Source organism: Triticum dicoccoides, chromosome 6A, assembly GCF_002162155.2.
Source record: "Triticum dicoccoides isolate Atlit2015 ecotype Zavitan chromosome 6A, WEW_v2.0, whole genome shotgun sequence".
In the NCBI taxonomy this organism is placed as follows: Eukaryota; Viridiplantae; Streptophyta; class Magnoliopsida; order Poales; family Poaceae; genus Triticum; species Triticum dicoccoides.
Window position 1 is genome coordinate 590,799,401 of NC_041390.1, and position 16,780 is coordinate 590,816,180.

Sequence of the window (16,780 nt, forward strand, 5' to 3'; positions counted from 1 at the left end):
GCTACTACTATGGCATGTCCCGGAGGGGCACGGTTGAGACCTCTTAGTAGTAGCGAGGGGTAAAAACTTAGTAGCAGCGCGGGTTTATAACCCTCGCTACTACTATGGCATGGCCCAGGGGCACGGTAGAGACCGCTTAGTAGTAGTGAGGGGTAAAAACCAGCGCTACTGCTATCAACTTAGTAGTAGCGAGGGTTAAAAACCCGTGCTACTACTATGGCATGTCCCGGGGGGCACGGTAGAGATCGCTTAGTAGTAGCGAGGGTAAAAAACCAGCGCTACTACTATCAACTTAGTAGTAGCGAGGGTTAAAAACCCGCGCTACTGCTACTTAGTAGCAGCGCCTGATTTTAAAGCGCGCTGCTAGTAAGATTCTGTGTATAGGCTTTTCCCTAGTAGTGCCTTTACACGTCGGGTTGCGAGGATTTGTTATCTGTGTGCAGGGGCTGTTTACGTTGTGTTGCTTGGTTCTCCTACTGGATCGATAACCTTGATTTCATATCTGAGGGAAATACCTACCGCCGTTGTGCTGCATCATCCCTTCCTCTTTGGGAAAAATACCGCCGTAGCTTCAAGCGACATCAAAAGGAATTTCTGGCGCCGTTGCCGGGGAGGATCAAGTCAAGATAGTCTCCCGGCCACGCACCATTTATGGTGCCGTTCCCGGGGAGGATCTTCAACATATACCAGGTTCCTAATCACAAATCTCACCTCCTCGCAATTTACATTATTTGTCATTTGCCTCTTGTTTTCCTCTCCCCCACTTCACAAAAATTTGCTTTCATTCGCCTCTCTTTTCCGTTCGCCGTTTTCTTGCCGAATCTGTTTTTGAGTGCAATCTTGTTGTGTGGTCATTGAGGGAGTCCTGGATTAGGGGGTGTCCGGGTGGCCGGACTATACCTTTAACCGGACTCCTGGACTATGAAGATACAAGATTGAAGACTCCGTCCCGTGTCCGGAAGGGACTTTCCTTGGCGTGGAAGGCAAGCTTGGCGATATGAATATGAAGATCTCCTACCATTGTAATCGACTCTATGTAACCCTAACCCTATCCGGTGTCGATATAAACCAGAGGGTTTTAGTTCGTAGGACAACATATAGAACAACAATCATACCATAGGCTAGTTTCTAGGGTTTAGCCTCTCCGATCTCGTAGTAGATCTACTCTTGTACTACCCATATCATCAATATTAATCAAGTAGGACGTAGGGTTTTACCTCCATCGAGAGGGCCCGAACCTGGGTAAAACTTTGTGTCCCTTGCCTCCTGTTACCATCCGGCCTAGACGCACAGTTCGGGACCCCCTACCCGAGATCCGCTAGTTTTGACACCGACATTGGTGCTTTCATTGAGAGTTCCTCTATGTCGTCACTGTCAGGCTTGATGGCTCCTACGATCATCATTGGCGATGCAGTCCAGGGTGAGACCTTCCTCCCCGGACAGATCTTCGTCTTCGGCGGCTTCGCATCGTGGGCCAATTCACTTGGCCATCTGGAGCAGATCGAAAGCTATGCCCCTGGCCGTCAGGTCAGATTTGGAAGTTTAAACTACACGGCTGACATCCGCGGGGACTTGATCTTCGACGGATTCGAGCCATTGCCGAGCGCGCCGCACTGTCACGACGAGCATGATCTAGCTCTGCCGCCGAACAGTGCCCTGGAGGCCACAGCCGCATCGGCTTCGACCCTTAATTCAGAGCCAACTGTGCTGATCGAGGATGGGTGGTTGGACGCCGCCTCGGGGGCTGCGATCCCAACGAAGATCGAGCCGAACACCAGCCCCGCACTCTGCGAGACTCGTGACTCCAAGGAGCCAGACTCCTCCCCGGACTCCGAACCCTCCGCGCCCCTGCCAATCGAATCTGATTGGGCGCCGATCATGAAGCTTACTTCTGCGAACATCTTTCAGCACTCGCCTTTCGGCGATATTCTGAAGACACTGAAGTCTCTCTCTTTATCAGGAGAGCCCTGGCCGGACTACGGTCAGCAAGGTTGGGATTCGGACGATGAAGAAATTCAAAGCCCACCCACCACCCACTTTATAGCCACTGTCGACGACTTAACCGACATGCTCGACTTTGACTCCGAAGACATCGACAGTATGGACGTCGATGAAGGAGACGATGAAGAACCAGCGCCTATCAGGCCCTGGAAAGCCACCTCATCATATGACATATACATGGTGGACACCCCAAAAGAAGGAGATGACGATGGAACAGCGGAGGATGACCCCTCCAAGAAACAGCCTAAGCGCCGACGTCAGCGGCGCCGCTCAAAATCCTGCCAAAACAAATATGGTGATTCTAGCATGGGAGATAATAATACTCCGGAAAGTGCCGAAGAAAACCCCCTCCAGCAAGATTTAGCACAGGAGGATGGAGAAACCAGCCCTCATGACAGAGTGGCAGACAGAGAGGTCGAGGACGATAATTATATGCCTCCCTCCGAAGACGAGGCAAGCCTCGACGACGACGAATTCGTCGTGCCAGAGGATCCCGTCGAGCAAGAGCATTTTCAACGCAGGCTTATGGCCACGGCAAGAAGCCTCAAGAAAAAATAGCAACAGCTTAGAGCTGATCAAGATTTGCTAGTCGACAGATGGACTTAAGTCCTTGCGGCCGAAGAGCATAAACTCGAACGCCCCTCCAAGAGCTACCCAAAGCGCAGGTTGCTACCCCGATTAGAAGAGGAAGCACTTGATGCGGCCGACCGGCCACCTCATGGCCACGACAGAGAGGCCTCTCGGACCTCCACTCAAGCCGCACCCCGTACCAAGGCACGGGAATATGCGCCGGACTTACGAGATATGTTGGAGGACAAGTCAAGGCAAACAAGATCGATCTACGGATCGCGTGGGATTCCCACGGCTCGAGACAGTAACCGTCACGCCGGCCACAAATTCGGCAGGGCCGAACACAGTAGACAAAGCTCATTGGAGCTACGTCGTGATATAGCCCAGTACAGAGGTGCCGCACACCCACTATGCTTCACAGACAAAATAATGGATCATCAAATCCCCGAGGGTCTCAAGCCCGTAAATATGGAATCATACGATGGCACAACAGATCATGCGGTATGGATCGAGGATTATCTCCTTCATATCCACATGGCCCGCGGCGATGATTTCCACGCCATCAAATACCTCCCACTCAAGCTTAAAGGACCAGCTCGGCATTGGCTTAACAACTTGCCAACAGGATCAATCAGTTGTTGGGAGGACCTGGAAGCCGCATTCCTCGACAATTTCCAAGGCACTTATGTGCGACCCCCAGATGCCGATGACCTAAGTCACGTAATTCAGCAGCCAGAGGAATCGGCTAGGCAATTCTGGACACAGTTCCTAACAAAGAAAAATCAAATAGTCGACTGTCCGGACGCTGAGGCCCTAGCAGCCTTCAAGCACAATATCCGTGACGAGTGGCTTGCCCGACACCTTGGACAGGAAAAGCTGAAGTCTATGGCAGCACTCACGACACTCATGACCCGCTTTTGCGCAGGAGAAGACAGCTGGCTTGCTCATAGCAACAATATGACCAAGAATCCTGTAATTCGGATACCTGGGACAGTAGTGGCAGGTCGCGTCGCAACAAGCAGAAGCGTCGCATTAACGGCGACAATGCTGAGGATACGACAGTTAATGCCGGATTCAGAGGCTCTAAATCCGGTCAACGGAAAAAGACATTTAAAAGGAATCCTAGGGGCCCGTCTAGTTTGGACCGAATACTCGACCGCTTGTGCCAGATACATGGCACCCCCGAAAAGCCGGCCAATCACACCAACAGGGATTGTTGGGTGTTCAAGCAGGCAGGCATGTTAAACGCCAAAAATGAAGACAAGGGGCTGCATAGCAATGGCGACGAGGAGCCTCGGCCGTCGAACAATAGTGGACAAAAGGGTTTTCCCCCACAAGTGCGGACGGTGAACATGATATACGCAACCCACGTCCCCAAAAGGGAGCGGAAGCGCGCGTTAAGGGACATATACGCGGTAGAGCCAGTCGCCCCAAAGTTCAACCCATGGTCCTCCTGCCCGATCACCTTTGATCGAAGGGACCATCCCACTAGCATCCGTCATGGCGGATTCGCCGCATTGGTTCTAGACCCAATTATTGACGGATTTCATCTCACTAGAGTCCTTATGGACGGCGGCAGCAGCCTGAACCTGCTTTACCAGGATACAGTGCAGAAAATGGGCATAGATCCCTCGAGGATTAAGCCCACCAAAACGACCTTTAAAGGCATAATACCAGGTGTAGAGGCCAACTGTACAGGCTCAGTCACACTTGAAGTGGTCTTCGGATCTCCGGATAATTTCTGAAGCGAGGAGTTAATCTTCGACATAGTCCCATTCCGTAGTGGCTATCACACACTGCTCGGGCGAACCGCATTCGCCAAGTTCAATGCGGTACCGCACTACGCATACCTTAAATCTCAAAATGCCAAGCCCTCAAGGAGTAATTACGGTCAATGGAAACACCGAACGCTCCCTCCGAACAGAGGAGCACACGGCGGCCCTTGCAGCAGAAGTACAAAGCAGCCTCCCCAGGCAGTTCTCCAGACGGCCATTAAACGACCGAACACCGTCAAGCACGCCCGAAGTAACCTACAACAAGACCGCCTGGCACGACCCGAGCAAGCGTAGCAATGCGGCCCCAACCCCAGCCCTCGCAAAAATGTGATACCAGTACTTCGCATACATAACTACGCTCTAGAAATACCATGGGTACAGGGGGAGGGGCACCATCACGGCACGCCCGAAACACGGCTTAAACCGCACCAGGGGCTGCCGATTTTTTAATTTTCTCTTACTTTCAGGACTCCACTCTTTGGAAGGCCCGTTCGGCAGTTCAATTGCCGAACAAATGATGCAAGAACTAGGGAAGCAGACAAGCCACGCCGCATTACGAAACTCCCAGGTGGTCTCTATCATGAGCAGTATACCTGTTTCGCATACTATTCCGTAGCTTGCCCCTGGAATGGACACGTTAAATAGTCCAACCTTTTGCTTATCGCATTATTTGTATCATTTTGCTTTGATCGCAGCCCTCTTTAATAAACAATGCATGGCTTGTGTCTATTTTTGCATTACTCTTTTTTAATATATGTTCCTTAATGACATGTTGCATTCGTACACTTTGGTACGACCAAAATACGCTAGGGGCTTTAGTACCCCTCAATATGGTGTGAGAAGTCCGAACACTTTAACAAGTGCGGCACCCCGAATTTATAGCATTATATGCATCGGCTCCGAATCGTGTCTTGGGTCAATAGTTGGGTTTGCCCGGCTCCTATGTTTTGGTGCCTTACATTCCGCTATATCGGCTAAGGTAGCACTAGGAGAACCACTGCGATTGTGCCCCAGTTGAGCTGGGTCGAGCACCTCAGTGGAGAAAGCTAAAACTGACTGTCATGATGAAGCGAGAGCTGGTCGCTGTTCGAGAGGTTTTTCGAGTCCCTAAAGACTTATGCCGCTTAGAGCGAGGAGTCGGCTCTTTCCGGCCAAGGCGTGGATAGCGCCCCGTACTCGGTCTTCTGAATACCAGGGGCTTCGCTGAAATTTAAAATTATAGAATTCTATGGCTAAGTGAGAGTGTTCACGCATTATAGTCCGATTGCCTTGTTCGTTGGGCTGAGCGCCTCCCTCGAAGGACCCAAACATGGGAAAAAGAGCGCTGAGGTTTATCGCCGAACACCCCAGCACTAGCGGCACGGGGGTAGAAGCCGACGACTTGCCATCTCTCAGAATTGATAAACAGCCGCACAGAAGGTAATATTTTAAATTCCAACAGCATTGCTTAGCACATATGAACAAGTTTTCAGCGCACAGGACAAAACGAGCAAGTTTCACTCAAAAATTACATCCCTAGAACATTCATTTGCCACAAGGCAGGCACCCTTCAGAACATCCTTATAATAATTCTCGGGCTTGCGATGCTCTTTCCCCGGCGGTGGCCCGTCCTTCACAAGCTTCTCAGCATCCAGCTTGCCCCAGTGCACCTTAGCACGGGCAAGGGCCCTAGGGGCACCTTCAATGCAGACAGAGCGGTTGATGACTTCGAGCCTTGGACAGGCCTCCACCAGCCGTTGCACCAGCCCGAAATAGCTCCCAGGCAGAGCCCCTCCAGGCCACAGCCGAACTATGAGGCCCTTCATGGCCTGTTCGGCCGCCTTGTGGAGCTCGACCAGTTGCTTCAGCTGGTCGCTCAGGGGCACGGGGTGTCCGGCCTCAGCATACTGAGACCAGAACACCTTCTCTGTCGAGCTGCCCTCCTTGGCTCGATAGAATGCGGCGGCATCGGACACACTCCGGGGAAGATCTACGAACGCTCCTGGAGAGCTCCGGATTCGGGTAAGTAACAAGTAACTCACGTTTATGTGTTTGCTTTGCATACAGAATGCCTTACCTGCCGCTATCTTCTTCACCTCATCCAACTCCTGGAGGGTCTTCTGGGATTCGGCCTTGGCAGACTTGGCATTTTCAATAACCACCGCGAGCTCGGACGCTCGCGTCTTTGAGTCAAGCTCCAAACTCTCATGTTTTTCCATGAGAGCCTGGAGCTCTTGCCGTACCTTGCCAACCTCGGCCTCATACTTCTCCCGCTCGGTGTGCTTCATGGACGCCCTCTTCCCGGCCTCGACCAGCGCTTGCTTAAGGGTCGCCACCTCAGACGTGGCCCCTACAATAAGCCACAATAATCCTGTCATTTTTTTGCAATTGCACCTTTATATATATATATATTTAAACAAGGTATTTCTTACCTTCATTGTCCTCAAGCTGCTTCTTGGCACGCCCGAGCTCTTGCTCGGACCGCTCGAGGTTCTGCTTTAGCGTGTCCACTTCTGCAGTCAGTGTGGCGGACGCAAGCAAAGAAGCCTGCATATGCATATTGACTCCTTTTTGTTAGACTCCTGCGAATTTTATTTGATCCTCTATTCGGCTTTCTTCCCGAACGCCAAACAGAGCATCAGGGGCTACTGTCTATGCGGTAATATCATTTACACATTCTTTACTTACCTCAAAGCCTGTTAAAAGGCTAGTACAAGCTTCAGTCAGTCCGCTCTTGGCGGACTGAACCTTCTGGACTACCGCACTCATAATGGTGCGGTGCTCCTCGTCGATGGAGGCGCCTTGGAGCGCCTCCAACAGATTGTCCAGCGCCTCCGGTTGGACGGGGGTCACCGGCACGGTGGGCTTGCTCCTCTTGGAAGGAGGTCCCCCGCCGGACTCTGGAACCTTTGAAGGTTCCGGAGTGGTGTCCGGCCTAGAGCCGGACTTGGAGCCCTGGGGGGTTTCATCCCCTTTACTCCTGGAGTCCGGGAGGTCGCCTTGCGGCGCCTCCAGGACCACCTCCTCCCAGCTTGGAACCTATTGGGATAACACTTCGGTGTGGTCCGTAGGGCGGGGAGAGGAAGCCGTCGGAAGCGAGTTCACATCCGACGAGTCCAGTGAGCCGCTCGACGACGCGTCGAGCCGGTCTTTGGGTGGGCTGCATAAACATATTCGACATAAGGGAAAGTTGTGCAATAAACGAATACTATGAATTACTCTGGTATCCGGATACTTACGATTTTGCCAGGGGCTTGGCCCTGGGCGGCCACTCCTCTCTGCCGTCATCGACATCGGCGGAGTAGTCCGGAGGAAGGGTTTTCCCCTTCTTGGACCCTCCGGCCTCCCCAGAGAGGGCGGCCTTCCTTTTCTTCTCTCCTCCCGCTGGAGGGGGAGAGGTCTCTTCTTCTTCCTCCTCATCTTCACGGGAGGAATGCGCCTCGGAACCATCGGATGATGGATCCAACACCTCCTAGCGCCGGGCACTCTTTCGAGTCCCCGTGGCCTTTTTCGCGGCCTTCTTCTCCGGCACCACATAGGGTGCCGGAACCAGTAGCTTCGCCAAGCAAGCGTCCGCTGGGCCTTCGGGCAATGGAGCCCGACAATTGATCTGTCCGGACGTCTCCTGCCAATCCTGTCAAAGGTAAGGGAGCTTAGATCCCGCATGGAGTCAAACTATGAAAAACCGATACCCTATAAAAGGAAAAAACAGCTTACCGCATGAGCGTGACGCTGCGTACTGAATCCGCGATCCTCAGTAGCGGATGCGGGGGCCTCAGCGCCCTTGAAAAGCTCCTTCCAGGCATCTTCGTACGTCATGTCGAAGAGCCTGCTCAGAGTTTGGTGCCGCGCCGGGTCGAACTCCCACAGGTTGAAAGCCCGTTGTTGACACGGGAGGATCAGGCGGATGAGCATAACCTAGACTACGTTGACAAGTTTGAGCTTCTTGTCCACCAGGGTTTGGACGCATGTTTGGAGTCCGGTCAGCTCTCCTTTTTTACCCCACGAAAGGCCCGTCTCCTTCCAGGAGGTGAGCCGCGTAGGGGGTCCGGATCGAAACTCGGGGCTGCGACCCATTCGGGGTCACGTGGCTCGGTGATGTAAAACCACCCCGATTGCCACCCCTTCAGGGTCTCCACAAAGGAGCCCTCGAGCCATAAGACGTTGGCCATCTTTCCCACCATGGCGCCTCCGCACTCTGCCTGGTTGCCGTGCACCACCTTCGGCTTGACATTGAAAGTCTTGAGCCATAGGCCGAAATGGGGGCGGATGTGGAGGAAAGCCTCGCACACGACGATAAACACTGAGATGTTGAGGACAAAGTTCAGGGCCAGATCGTGGAAATCCAGGCCATAGTAGAACATGATCCCCCGAACAAATGGGTGAAGAGGGAAGCCGAGTTCGCGGAGGAAATGGGGGAGGAACACCACCCTCTCATGGGGCCTAGGGGTGGGGATGAGCTGCCCCTTTTCGGGAAGCCGGTACGCAATGTCGTTAGACAAGTATCCGGCCTTCCTCAGTTTTTTGATGTGTCCCTCCGCGACGGAGGAGACCATCCACTTGCCTCCCGCTCCAGACATGGCTGGAGAAGGTTGAGGTGGGGAGTGCGGACTTGGGCGCTGGAGCTCGAGTGTGCGAGAATGGATAAGCAAGGGAGGAAGAAGGCGTAGGTGAAAAGGTGGATCCTTATCCCCTTATATGGGTGGACGCAACTATGTGTCCCCACCAGCCTGGCAAAACTCGCTTATCTCCAAGCGCCGTAATCAATGGCGCAGTTGGGTTACCCACGCCCGTATTGATGAGAATCCCGGAATAAGGGGACACAATCTCTGCTTTAACAAGACGTGCCAAGGAAACCGCCTCGCATGATGCGCTGAGGTGGGATAATGAAACGACTCGGATAAAGGCTTGGCCGTGGTGTGTCACACTATGGAATACGTCAGTAGATTAGATTTGTGTAAATATTATTCTCTCTATGGCAATATGTGGAAACTTATTTTGCAGAGCCGGACACTATCTTTGTGTTCAAAATCTTCTATGAAGTACTTGGAGGAGGAACCCGCCTTGCAATGTCGAAGACAATCCGCGCGCCGGACTCGTCGTCATTGAAGCCTGGTTCAGGGGCTACTAAGGGAGTCCTGGATTAGGGGGTGTCCGGGTGGCCGGACTTTACCTTCAGCTGGACTCCTGGACTATGAAGATACAAGATTGAAGACTTCGTCCCGTGTCCGGAAGGGACTTTCCTTGGCGTGGAAGGCAAGCTTGGCGATACGGATATGTAGATCTCCTACCATTGTAACCGACTTTTTTGTGTAACCCTAACCCTCTCCGGTGTCTATATAAACCAGAGGGTTTTAGTCCGTAGGACAACATACAGAACAACAATCATACCATAGGCTAGCTTCTAGGGTTTAGCCTCTCCGATCTCGTGGTAGATCTACTCTTGTACTACCCATATCATCAATATTAATCAAGCAGTACGTAGGGTTTTACCTCCATCGAGAGGGCCCAAACCTGGGTAAAACTTCGTGTCCCTTGCCTCCTGTTACCATCCGGAGTAGACGCACAGTTCGGGACCCCCTACCCGAGATCCGCCGGTTTTGACACCGACAGTCATCAAGACTAAAGGGAACACCAAGTTATGTGATTTCTCAAATACGAACAACAATGATTTTATTGGCACTCTGATTGCTCTTCCCGCCACTAGTGCGGAGTCTTGTGATATTAGTACTACTTTGTTGAATCTCGTTATGGAAGATCAATTTTCCGGTACTCCTAATGAGGGTGCCTCGTCCCATCTTAAAACCTTCATGGAATTATGCGATATGCAAAATAAAAAATATGTGTACAATGATGTGGTGAAGATGAAATTATTTTCGTTTTCCTTGCGTGATTCTGTAAAAATTTGGTTCTCTTCTTTGCCTCGCAATAGTATCGATTCTTGAAATAAGTGCAAAGATGCTTTTATCACTAAGTATTTTCCTCCCGAAAAAATTATTTGCCTTAGAACCCAGATCATGAATTTCAAGCAACTTGAACATGAGCATGTTGCACAATCTTGGGAAAGGATGAAAATGATGATAAGGAATTGCCCAACTCATGGGTTAAATCTTTGGATGATCATACACAATTTTTATGCGGGGTTGAATTTGGTTTCTCGTAATCTTTTAGATTCCGCCGCGGGTGGTACTTTTACGGAAATTACTTTGGGTGAAGCCACCAAATTGCTTGATAATATTATGTCAAATTATTCGCAATGGCATACCGAGAGAGCTCCTACTAGTAAAAAAGTTGATTCGGTTGAAGAAATTTCTTCTTTGAGTGAAAAAGTTGATGCTCTTGTGAAATTGGTTGCTAGTAGAAGTGCTCCTATTGATTTTAATGATATGCCTTTGTCTACTTTGATTGAGCAAAATAGTGATGCCATGGATGTGAATTTTATCTCTCGAAATAATTTCAACAACAATGCTTATAGAGGTAATTTAATCCTATGCCTTTTCCTAGTAATTCCTCTAATAGTTATGGTAATTCCTATGGAAATCAATCTTATAATAATAAAAGGAACACCTATGATCTTGAGAATAAAATTAAAGAATTTATCAACACTCAAAAAGTTTTCAACACTTCCATAGAAGAAAAGTTGAGTAAGATTGATGATTTGTCTAGAAGTGTTGATAGAATTGCTCATGATGTGGAAAATCTCAAGATGAAACTTTTTGTGGATAAATAGATGAATCAATTAAAACTCTTTATGTTTCTATGGATGAAAGTAAGAAAAGAACCGCAATGCTTAGAGCTAAAAGAGATTTTTTAGAAAAAGCATTTTCTAGTGAATTCTTTCGCAAAAGTGATGAAGATCTTAAAATCATTGGTGTTTCTTCTATTGATTCCTTGTTTAGTAAAGTTAAGACTGATGAAAAAGAGACTGGAGAAGAGTCAACTTTAGGTAGAAGGCATCCCAATATTTCGGAAGGTGAAAATCTTGTTGAGAAAATTGATGAAAGTGGGTTTGGAGAGATCTAAACTTTAACTAGTGATGTTCCCACTCTTTTGGATTACAAAGACTTTAATTATGATAGTTGCTCTTTGATTTATTGTATTTCTTTGTCGCAATCCATGATAAATTCACCCCATGCTTATGAACAAAATAAAGCTTTTACTAAACATATTGTTGATGCTACGCTGGAAGCTCTTGAAGAAAAATTGGTATTAGAAGTTTCAATTCCTAAAAAATTGCATGATGGATGGGAACCTACTACCAAAGTCAAGATTAAAAATTATGAGTGTTTTGCTTTGTGTGACTTGGGTGCTAGTGTTTCTACAATTCTGAAATCTTTATATAATGTGCTTGGTCTTACTAATCTTGAAGAATGTTCTTTGAATTTGCACTTGGCGGATTCTACTATTAAAAAGCCTATGGGAAGAATTAATGATGTTCTTATTCTTGCAAATAGGAATTATGTGTCCATAGATTTTATTGTTCTTGATATTGATTGCAATCCGTCTTGTCCAATTATTCTTGGTAGACCCTTTTACGCACTATCGGTGTCGTGATTGATATGAAAGAAGGCAATATTAAGTTCCAATTTCCTTTGAGGAAGGGTATGGAACATTTTCCTAGAACTAGAATTAAGCCACCTTATGAATCAATCATGAGGGCATCTTATGGATCTCGAACCAAAGATGACAAAACTTAGATCCTTGCTTTATGCCTAGCTAAGGGCGTAAAACTATAGCGCTTGTTTGGAGGCAACCCAATGAATAAATTCTATTTTTGCCTTTTGCTTTCTGTCCTTGAGTGTTAACACAATTATGCTACTGTTATGATTGTGTTTTTATGTTTTAATTAGTGTTTATGCCAAGTAAAGCCTTTAGGATCTTCTTGGGTGATAGTTGTTTGATCTTGCTAAAAAATAGAAACTTTTACACTCGCAAAATTAATTTTTGTTTTTTACCAGAGAGTGATAAAATAGCCATTCCACTTGCAGTAGATCAATATACAAATTTCTCAGGTCGTCCTATTTTTTCAGAATTTTTGGAGTTACAAAAGTATTCGAAATAGTCAGATTGCTACAAACTGTTCTGTTTTGACAAATTATGTTTTCTTTGTGTTGTGTGCTTATTTTGATGGATCTATGGTTTTTTTGATGAGTTTTTTCCATAGAAAAGTTGGAATACAGTAGATATAATACAAAAACAAAATATGAATTGGGTTGATACAGTACTTATAGTAGTGATTTATTATTCTTATACTAACGGATCTCACGAAGGTTTTGTTGAGTTTTGTGTGATTGAAGTTTTCAAGTTTTGGGTTATCTTACGATGGATGAAGGAAGGATGGAAGATCCTAAGCTTGGGGATGCCCCGGCATCCCAAGCTATTATCCAAAAATGAGCAACCAACTAAGCTTGGGGGTGCCCCCGAGTGGCATCCCCGCTTTCTTCCAATGATCATCGGTATTTTACTCGAAACTATATTTTTATTCGTCACATGATATGTGTTTTGCTTGGAGCGTCTTGTATGATATGAGTCTTTGCTTGTTTTATTTTGTGTTTTAAGTCATCATTCCTTGCTTGACACACCTATTTGAGAGAGCCAAAATTATGTCATGACTTGTTAAAATTGCTCTCTATGCTTCACTTAAATTTTTATGAGCTATGGACTTGCTCTAGTGCTTCACTTATATCTTTTTGAGCATGGTGTGCTTTAGTATTTTTGAAGAAATGCTCTTTTTCTTCACTTAGATTTATTTTAGAGTTAGTAAAATTTTCAAGAAATTCTCTCTTGCTTCACTTAAATTAATTTGAGAGAAAGAAAAATTTATTATGCTCATGATCTTCACTTATATTTGTTGGATCTTGTCAAAAGAAACGCATGATAATTATTCCCAAAGTGATAGATGTCCAAGAAGGATATAATAAAAACTTACATTAAGATCATTGGACAAAATAAACTTGATTATTAGTAATAGTTTTGAGATATGATGATGTGATATGTGAGTTATGTTGGTGAGCAATTATGCTTTTGTAAGAATATTGGTGTTAAGGTTTGTGATTCCTTATGCAAGTACGAAAGTCAACAGTCATGCTATGAAATTACATCCTACTTGTGGTGCATTATTCGGTGTTATTTATGCTTAATGCTTGCTTATGAGATTATCCGTTTCTTAGTTGGTCGCTTCCCAATCTTTTGCTAGCCTTCATTTTGCAGTAAGTATGATCACTACTTGTGCATCCAAAAACGTTTAACACAGTTTTGCCACATGAGTCCACTATATCTACCTATATGTGGTATTATTTTGCCATTCTAAGCAAATTTGCATGTGCCATCTCTAATTTTCAAAATAAACTTCTCTTCTGTGTGTTTGTTTCGCTCGCGAAGCGGTGAGGGGTGGCTGATATTTTCCATGCTAGATGTGTTATTCTTAAGATGAGTGTTTATTCACTTGTCATTGCACGAGAGTAAGGCAAAGGTATTAGGGATGCCCAGTCTCGAAATGAAAAATGAATTTACTTTATGTTGTCAAATAATAAATTCCTTGGAAAGTGTTGGTATGGAGGGCAACCATGGATACGGCTAGCCATGGAAAGTGAAAGTATGGTGAAAAAGGAATAAACTTTATTTTCTGTTTGGGAACCGCCTATGATATATCTATGCATGAAAAGTATTGGGAACTCTAAGTCATTTTTGTTGGTGGGATGGATACACCTCCCAAAATGTTTTTATCTCTAAGTTTTTTCTCTTTGAGCTCTAGCACCTCTACAAATCCCTACTTCCCTCTGCGAAGAGCCTTTCTTTTACTTTATGCAATTTTTATTTTGAGTCTCCATCTTCTCTTATAAAAGCACCAACTAGGAGGCAATATGACCGTACTTAAGTATTGGGTGTAGCTAATATTTGAGTGTGTTTCATGAATGGATCAATGTTTGAGCATGATGGGCTAGGGATAACTTATTTTTGGCGTTGATATTTTGAAAGACATGGTTGCTTGTTGATATGCTTGAGTATCTAAATTATCATGTCAAAACTAGACTATTGCTTTGAACAACTAAAAGTCCAAATGTCCATGCTATAAAGAAATTAATATGGTATGACATGATAGGCAGCATTCCACATAAAAAATTCTGTTTTTATCACTTACCTACTCGAGGACGAGTAGGAGTTAACCTTGGGGATGCTGATACATATCCAACATATCTATAATTTTTCATTGTTCCATGCTGTTATATTATCAATCTTGGATGTTTTATAATCATTTTATAGTCATTTTATATCATTTTTTGGTACTAACCAATTGACATAATGCCAAGTGCTAGTTGTTGTCTTTTTATGTTTTTTACATTGCAGAAAATCAATATCAGACGGATTCCAAATGCCCCGAAACTTTACGGAGAATTTTTATGGGTCAGAAGGAACACAATGGGTCGTGGCTGTGCCTGGAGGGCGCCCCGAGGGGGCGCAACCCACCAGGGCATGCCAGGAGGCCCAGGCGCGCCCTGGTGGGTTGTGACCACCTCGGGTGCCCCCCCAGAGCGCCTCTTTGCTCTATAAATACCCCAATATTTCCGGAACCCTAAAGGCGTCGAAGAAATATTCATCCAGCTGCCGCAGAGTTCAGAACCACCAGATCCAATCTAGACACCATCTCGGATGGGGTTCACCACCTCCATTGGTGCCTCTCCGATAATGCGTGAGTAGTTCTTTGTAGACCTTCGGGTCCGTAGTTAGCAGCTAGATGGCTTCATCTCTCTCTCTCTCTCTCTCTATTGATTCTCAATACAATGGTCTCTTGGAGATCCATATGATGTAACTCTTTCTGCGATGTGTTTGTTGGGATCTGATGAACTTTGGGTTTTTGATCAGTTATATCTTTTTATATCCATGAAAGTTATTTGTGTTTCTTTGATCTCTTATATGCATGATTGCTTATAGCCTCGTATTTCTTATCCGATATTTGGGTTTTGTTTGGCCAACTTCATCTATTTATCTTGCAATGGGAAGAGGTGCTTTGTAGTGGGTTCGATCTTACGGTGCTTGATCCCAGTGACAGAAAGGGAAACGACACGTATGTATCGTTGCTACTAAGGATAAAACGATGGGGTCTATCTCTACATAGATAGATCTTGTCTACATCATGTCATTGTTCTTATTGCATTACTCCGTTTCTCCATGAACTTAATACACTAGATGCATGTTGGATAGCGGTCGATGTGTGGAGTAATAGTAGTAGATGCAAGCAGGAGTCGATCTACTAATCTTGGACGTGATTCCTATATACTGATCATTGCCTGGATATCGTTATAATTATTTGAAGTTCTATCAATTACCCAACAGTAATTTGTTTACCCACCATTTGCTATTTTTCTCAAGAGAAGCCACTAGTGAAGCCTACGACCCCCGGGTCTTCTTTCTCATATATTTGCCTTTCTAATCTATTTTTATTTGCTTTTATTTCCATATCTATTACCAAAAACCCAAAAGTACTTTGATGCACTTTATTTTATTTGCGATCTATTTATTCAATCTATTACAACTTTCTCCCGTCATGCACCAATTTTTGGCACCGTTACCCAAAAGGGATTGGCAACCCCTTTAACACGTCGGGTTGCGAGGATTTGTTATGTGTGTGCAGGGGCTGTTTACGTTGTGTTGCTTGGTTCTCCTACTAGTTCTATAACCTTGGTTTCATATATGAGGGCAATACCTACCGCTGTTGTGCTGCATCCTCCCTTCCTCTTTGGGAAAATACCGACGTAGCTTCAAGCGACATGAGGCACCGCACACGGCTAAGAGATTGTCTGTTGTACTTTGTGTTGGGGAACACAATATTTCAAAAAATTTACCTACGATCATGCAAGATCTATCTAGGAGATGCATAGCAACGAGAGGGGAGAGTGTGTCTACGTACCCTTGTAGACCGAAAGCGGAAGCGTTTAGTAACGCGGTTGATGTAGTCGAACGTCTTCACGATCCAACCGGTTCAAGCACCGAACGTACGGTACCTCCGCGATCAGCACAAGTTCAGCTCGGTAACGTCCCTCAAACTCTTGATCTAGTTGAGGCCGAGGGAGAGTTCTGTCAGCACGACGGCGTGGCGATGGTGATGATGAAGTTTACAGGCGCAGGGCATCGCCTAAGCACTATGATGATATGACCAAGGTGTGTAACTGTGGAGGGGGGGGGGCACCGCACACGGCCAAGAGAAACTTTTGTGTGCCTTTGGGGGTGCCCCTCTCCCATGTATATAAAGGGGGAGGAGAGGTGGTCGGCCCTAGAGGGGGGCGCTCCATGGGGGAGTCCTACTTGGACTCCCGGTCCAAGTAGGATTCCCCCCCCTTTCCTAGTCCAAGTAGGAGAAGAAGGGAAGGAGGAAAGGAAGAGAAGGAAGGAGGGGGGCGCCGCCCCCTCCCCTTGTCCAATTTGGACCGGGCAGGGGGCGCGCGCCACCTTTGGCC